At 46.4% G+C, this 7,500-nt stretch overlaps 1 protein-coding gene across 1 annotated transcript in view; it reads left to right on the top strand.

The window, feature by feature from the left end:
* Nucleotides 1–1,215: 1,215 nt before the first annotated feature.
* The window catches only part of ncana (neurocan a), a 52,138-nt gene continuing 45,853 nt past the window's right edge, over nucleotides 1,216–7,500 (top strand). The window contains exon 1 of the mRNA XM_027023797.3: nucleotides 1,216–1,585. The gene's annotated coding sequence lies outside the window, so the exon portion shown is untranslated. The remainder of the gene's footprint in view (nucleotides 1,586–7,500) is intronic.

Here is a 7,500-nt window from a genome sequence, read left to right as displayed (position 1 = left end):
AAAATCTATGGTTATAATAAAAGAACTCAGGTCAGTCAACATTTAATATTATAATAACATTTAATATTATACAACATTTAATAATATAATTTTTTTTTTTCTCCAGGGCTTAAGCACATTTTCTAAAGCATTGCTAAAAGTCTTAGACCTGCAAACACAAAGACATTGCATCACAGTACAGGTTCACAAAGCCAAAACCCACGAACAGTGTTTAGCTGATGTCATTGCTAAAACCAATTCAGCTCAAATACTGAAGAATAGTGCTACAGGTTACCTTGAAAGTGGGTTTCTCTTTGGCACTGATACAATCCTCCAATACACATCAAGGTCAAAATTTATTTCTAGGCAACAGAATATTATCACTGTCAAAATTCATGCATCACAAACACCACATTTAACCTAACTGTTACTTTACAGGTTTCTATTTATGCTATGCGCCTTTACAGTAAATTGAAACAGAAATACAAGAAAAGAAGACAGAGGATCAGTATAGCTCAAACTGTGCTGCAGTCCACACGGCTTCACCCCTCACAGTTCACGTGCTGTACCTGTAGTATCAAATTGCCAGCATACATGACATTCCAGCTGCTCTGAAATGTGGCAGGTGAACTTTGTGTCAGTGAATCTTTCACCTTGTGAATAACGGTTACTTATGTTTCACAGTTTAGGACGCTTAGCTGGACTTTTGTACCTAGCGATTTACACATTGAGTATATGTGTAAATACATGTGAGCAGTTAGCTGCCTTTGTCTTTTTTCAGGAGTATTTTACAGTGTTACAGTTTTGTTGAAGCAATTAAAAATATTAATAATTTATATGTCTAGAATGATTATTTTCTCCAAGAAACTTTTGAAATGCGTATAGATAATCACACAGACCGATTTTCTCAGTGTAACTGTTTTGTCTGTATTTACAAGAGAGGGTACGATTAGAGAACTTAAATAAATAACATTATATATATATATATATATATATATATATATATATATATATATATATATATATATATATATATATTAAAAATGTTATTTATTTTTTTCATTCAAGTTCTCTAATCGTATACACACACACACACACACACACACACACACACACACTTTGTAATGTTTCATTTAGCGCCTGGACGCGTTTGCGGATCATGGGTACCATTCTCCCCCCTGGGGACCCTCCGGGAAGGTGGGGGGGGGCAGTCTTCGGCTTGTCGGCGCCCTTTGTTTCAGATCTGCTCAGTATCCGCGGCGCCGCTACCGGGAGAGAGCGTGCATCCGTGCTCTTCTCTTCTCTCCTCCCCTCTTGGTGGGGACGTGCCTTTTTTTTCCGCGAGACTTTACTTTGTCCTCATTGCCGCGAACGTCTGGGGTCGCACTCGGTTCAGCGGCGTCTGACGGTTTGAATTTGTGCGAGGTCCGTTATTTCGTTGCGGGGAGGCTGAGCGTCCGCTCAAGCCGAACTGTCTGTCGCGCATTCGGCGAGTCGTCGGTGCACCTGCGGTTTGGTGTGGCGGTGTCCCCCTCCCCTGCCTACGAGCGCAACATTCCGGGAGACTAAACTCGCAGTTGGAGGACCGATATCTCAGCAAACCAAGGTAACGAGAAACTTCTCCTTCAACAAATGACTTGTGTGTGTGTGTGTGTGTGTGTGTGTGTGTGTGTGTGTGTGTGTGTGTGTGTGTGTGTGTGTGTGTGTGTGTGTGTGTGTGTGATTTCTGAGATGGGATGATTTCGCACAGTAATTTGGGGAACGAAAATACATTAGGTTGTGGCGACTATGTCCATTCGATTCCGTATGTCGGAATCATTCTTCAGTTTTAACCTCACAGCAGACAAATCTCACCCGAATCACAAGCCTGATTCGTAGGATTTGTCTGTCGGTGCGGCCAGACCACCCCGTCGCTCGCCGTCCTAAATGAACGACTCTGGCACTATGGGCGGCCATCCATGCTCGTGACGAAACGCAAATGCTTATTGTGTCATGAGTAAATTTCAGGGGGAAAAAAACCAAAACGTGAGCTCAAAAGCGCGTGTCGACTGCGCGCCGCCGCCCGGGAGCTCGCACATGGTCGTTCCACCCCTGCAGTGATGGTCCGGTTTTTCAGTACTTCTTGCGTCCCTTCCGCTTCATGCACCTGCTTAAGTGGCTTTTCTGCTTGTTTGTGTAATGTTTATATCAACACGCATGTTTCAGAGATCAGCGAACGAGCAGCATGCGGTTAATACGGCTTGGCTGCTGCGTGGTAAACAGCAAGAAACGTCTTAAATGAAAGTGTCCCTAGCTTAAATGTCGGAAGCTGCGCTCCATGGAAACGTGGGTGTGTGGTTTAACAAACTTAACGGTTCCTCTTTTTTTTGCCGTAACCAGTTGTCTCCCGTACTTATTCATTTTAGTGGCATAACTAACATTTTCAAAGGCGCATTTGAGAGAAAGAGAAGCTTAAATGATGAGCGGTTTCCCTCTTTCATCAGTGTATTTTGTCCTCGCGCGTGTTCTGTCCTTTTCTGTTCCTTTCCTTCTTTGTGGCCTGCGAAAGGCAAAAGGGAGATCTCTGGGCTGGCGAATCTCAGTAAGTACACTCGACAGACAGATGTGGTCAGCGCCGACACCAGGCTAGGAGCTCTCTCCACCCCCCAGTGGCAGCTGCTGCGAAGCTGAGCGAGATCAAAACCTCTCCGGCAGCTGCAGCATGCATTATTCATCGCGACACATTCTCACCGGCTTGCCAAGACTGTGAAGCATCAACAGATCTACCGCTCTGGCAAAACTGGTGACCCTAACGTTTGAACATCATAACCGAGAGACAGACAGAGGAGCTGGGCGGAGTGTTACCACTGTTCTACCCTTAATTAGTAGCCACTTAACCCACTAGGCAAAGATGTATATTTGAACAAACATTTTTCAATGTAATTTGAGATAACGGCACCGAATTTTCCGTTTTCAGCATAGAATTAATCTAACGATATTGCCTGCATGCAAGATTACAACGGACAATCAATATATTGAATTTACACGCTATATCTCAGTAGTGCTACCCAGTGGGGGAGGAGTTAAGCATATAGGAGGGGAGGGGCTTATGGCGTTTAAGAGCCAGTATCCGCACTGAAAAGTGAAAGGGGGCGGGCGCTAGAGTTGGCAAGATCCCCACACTGCCGGGCACTGCCACTTTCACTAGATGTTAGCTAAATCTGTCAATGAACAGAGCATTTATCGGCTTGCACAGGGCTGGGTTGAGCGGGTCGTGCTGACAGAGAGGGGTCAGAGGTGAAGGTCAGGCGCTTGCTGTGACCACGGTGCTTGAACCCGATCGGGGGTGGGGGATCTTTTTGTTCCTGCCCCTCGACACACCCCCTTTCCACCCTGCAGCTGTCCCCGGCCTTTGTCTCTCTCTGCAGACCCAAGAGCCTACCCACAATGCATCGCCCCACCATGTCAGAACCCCCCATTCGGCAGCCAGAAGGTCCACTTAACGGCAGTCGGCCTTTCACGGGCGCGATCACAAAGCCCCCCAGAAGTGTCCAGGACGGCAGTTTGCAGGAGCGAGACCCCTCGGTGGGTGGCCCCCTTCCACACGTCCATCGCGTCGGGCTCAGCGTGGCGCTCACAATGCGTGCAGGCGGCACAATGCAGGCGAGGTGGTGTGGGGGCCCCTTTGTGCACTTCATGTCCCCACAGCACTGTGCGGAGGAGGTTGGCTGCATAAACGCACTGATGGCCAGTTGCATTTGAGCATTAGGTGTATAAGATGGCTGGACAAATGAGGTCAGACCTACTGAGCACCCTGACGCTCGGTAGGGGTGGTGGATGAGGCGTAATGGGTAGCCAGGAGTACTGGCAAGAAAGGAACAAGTTAAAGGAAAACTATCTTTGCTTAAGAGAAACACCACACACACACAGGCACACACACACACACACACACACACACACACACACACACAGACACACAGGCACACACTGCACAAAAGCATTGTGCTTCTAAGTATAACAGACATTCACCCTCCCCTGTCCCTCGCACAGCCTTTTCAAACACACACACGCTCGCACGCACGCTCGCACGCACGCTCGCACGCACGCTCGCACGCACAACGCCGGCATCGCCAGCGCAGCAGCCAGCCAGCCAGCTCAAGGTTCTTTGGTGGCACGCATGCATATTTAATTGCATATACATGTGCAGAGCTTCACCAGAGGCTCTCTGGTCCTCTACCAGGCACACGAGGGCACCGTATCAGATCAGGGACCGTCGGCCTTGCTCCCCCGACGGGCGAGTGAAGAAGAGACAGGAGAGACAGAGCGACAGAGGGAGAGGTTATCTCCAGACTGACCTTATGAGTGACATTACAGACAGAGATCCCACTAAGACACTGCAATGGAGTCTGGGATGTAGCAGAACAAAAGGCGCCTGAAGCCAAACCTTATCGCACATTTACAGCCCCCGCCAAGCACGTGCTGATTCAGTTCATTTCTGGAGTGGAGCAGCACGAATCTTGCTTTATTTAACAGTAAATATCATTAAAATGCATTTAAATGATTGCAGATTGTAGTAATTTTGCAAATATTGGATCAGTAGGAAGTAGCCACACTGTGTTCATTTAGTTCCTTGTTAACTGTACAGGAAGGACAGGTTAAGATAAGCTAAGGAACATAGGATCATGCTTTCTTAGAGTTCCTCTTTGAAGTTGGCATGTTATCTGAATTTAGACCTCGGTTCAGCATGAACTGCTCTATTATTTATGGTTACAGTAGTATAATGCAGTAATACAATATTTAAAGTTACAGTTGTAATGTAAGAAGCACTATACGCATATTCCACAGAGACATCTTTAGATAAGTTATATACAGAATGATTTGAAACCTTGAGTACGTACTTGAGTGCATACTTGTGGCCTCGTTTGTTCCATAGGCCTGATTGCCGTTTCGCTTGTCGAACCCATGTGGAGTTATTATTGGCTTTTCCCTTAAGGTATGAATGTGGTTTGATTGGTAATTGCAGCTTAATATACTGAATGGTGGTCCTTTCTCTACAAAGTCAAGATCCCTGAGCATATACAGAATTCAGATGGATGAAGTGGCTTTTGTGATGATGTGGTAAAACCTCTGTAATCTGTCTGTAATTTAATGAACATAGATTTCTTTTGGATCCTGGGCTTTAAGGAATTTGCTGTAGTGTGAGAGCAATGGGAAAACGCTATGGGGTCTGTTAGCATTCAGGGCAAATTTCACGGCTAGCTTCAAAAGTCCCAGAGTAGGTCTCTTCACTGTCCATTACTTTTCACAACATTTGTCAAATCTTTTTTAAATGGCCGAGAAAGTTAATTTGTTGTGAGTCGATGGGTATACCGCAGCTTGGCAAGGTGAGTACACCTGAGAATTGATACAGAAAGTTTTTAGATTAGACTGACTGAGGAATCATCACGCAACAGTCTGTGTGTTTGTGTGTATGTATGTTTGTGTGTGTGTGTGTGTGTGTGTGTGTGTGTGTGTGTGTGTGTGTGTGTGTGTGTGTGTGTGTGTGTGTTGTGTGCGCGTGCGCACGCGCGCAGAAAGATTCAGAGCGTTGGACAGATTAGTATGGGAATAGAGACATCCCTCAGGTAGATTTTTACATTCCACAGTGCTGTTTACTTGTGCTGCTAATGCTACACTCTTTCCTGCTCCGGGAGTCACACACGATGTTGCCATGTGAATATGTAATTCATCGAAATAATAAGCTTAACCTCGTGAGACAACGCGTTCTCGAGGGCACTTTTGAATTTCGCTTCACTGTGCCCTGTCTCTCGGGGGTGCTGAGAGAGTCCTGCTGCTGTTGTGAAACAAAGGAACTTTCTTGATACATGACAATCACGTAGCCTGTGCAGTTAAAGAACAGTTAATGCTACACTAAGATTTATATATATATATATATATATGCTAAAAAGAATTGTGTATTCCATCAGAATGCTTTAGTGATGTCCAATGTGATTTTGTGCTTTTATGAGTTCTTTGTTCTTCCTTTCAGTCAGAGTGTAAGTAGTTGAGGTCTAAAAGGCAACCAACCAGCCATCCACTCTGAATGTCATATTTCAGCACTGGACAGCTCCCACCTCTCAGGACTTCAGCACACCGTTCCCATTGTGCAGTGTCTGTTAGTAACACATGTGTATAATACTGCAGAAGTAGGTTGCTACGTTGGGGAATAAAGCCAGTATCATTTATACAGCGCCGACTGACTCAGCATCTGTGTGTGGCCGTGAATGGCTATTTATCTCTGTCCTGTCTTTTTGGCTACTGCTGAGGCAATCACGAGAGCATTATGCATGACAATGTGTGTACAAACGTGCGCAGTGCCTGGTCAGTCTTGCGGCGAATGGCGATTAGCACATGGTGAATTTGCTTAGAATTCGCGGTGGAGGCAGAGATAACTAATTTGGATGTTCCGACAAAGAAACACTGCGTGCTGGTGAAAGGGTGACCTCGCACCTGCTCGTGCGTCCGTCTGCGGTTACGTCTACATGAATCGGAGCGTGTATTTGCCCTGTCGGGAGTGTGTCATTTGCCCTTGTTTCTCATTCCGCTCTCTCACCTTCCCCAGGAATTATCAGGCATCCCTTCCTGCCCCTCCCACTCCCACCCACCCACCCACCCACCCCCCCGCCGCCCGTCTCCCATTCCGTCGCCGTGGGTGACTCACAGGTCGCCGTGTTCTACAGGAGGGCTGCCCCTCCGAGCCAATCAACAGAGGCTGTGCTTTGACTGGCGAGGAGGAAAACGCACGAGTCTTTTGTTTCTTTGTCTTTGGCCACCTTCAGTCATCTATTGTCTGGTCCCTCCAGGCTGGGGCTGTGCTGCCATTGTGTAGCACTTCCTGTCTGTGGATCAGTCCCAGCCAATGATTTGCCTTGACTGCCACATCCAGCTGCATTTGATGATCAGCTGCAATGAATTTTATAGCATCACTTATTACAGCTGTTTTATGGTTCAGCATATGTGGCTGATAAAAAAGTGTAGCTCTTAGCACTGAAAAATGTCTTAATTAAAAGGAAATCATTTTTAGCATTGGGTCCAGTGCACTTATCTATGAAGATGACAGCCTTATTAACTGGCTATTATTTATTTATGTAATACCCATTCATCTGGAATCATCTGATGTGTTGCTTCAGTGCTGAAAATTATTCATCCTTTAGTCTCCAGATTTACATTTCCCAGTCAGATTAAAGTCTCCTGTTGAAGTCTCCTAAGGTGAGGCGTATCCGAAGGCAAGTCGGGTCGTTTGGCATCAACTCAGATCCCGGCACGTTTTTTTAATGACGCCATGGTGGTTCAGCGCTGTGCAAGCGTTAACATATGCTTAGTACCGCAGCCCAAGGTGCGAAAAGACATTCAGACGTGCAGAAACAACAGCCCTGTTGGCTGGTGAAACCATGGCAACCAAACAGGCAGTTAACACTGCGCATGCCAGCACATTCTTCAACGCTTCGCACCTGGTCGTAGCCAGGGTGAAGACCGCGGGCTCGGATGGTACGCGCTGGACCC

The sequence above is a fragment of the Electrophorus electricus genome, chromosome 11, assembly GCF_041902795.1.
Source record: "Electrophorus electricus isolate QZ-2024a chromosome 11, ASM4190279v1, whole genome shotgun sequence".
NCBI lineage: Eukaryota > Metazoa > Chordata > Actinopteri > Gymnotiformes > Gymnotidae > Electrophorus > Electrophorus electricus.
Note: the sequence above shows the minus strand (reverse complement) of the source record. Positions and strands in the feature narration are given on the sequence as shown.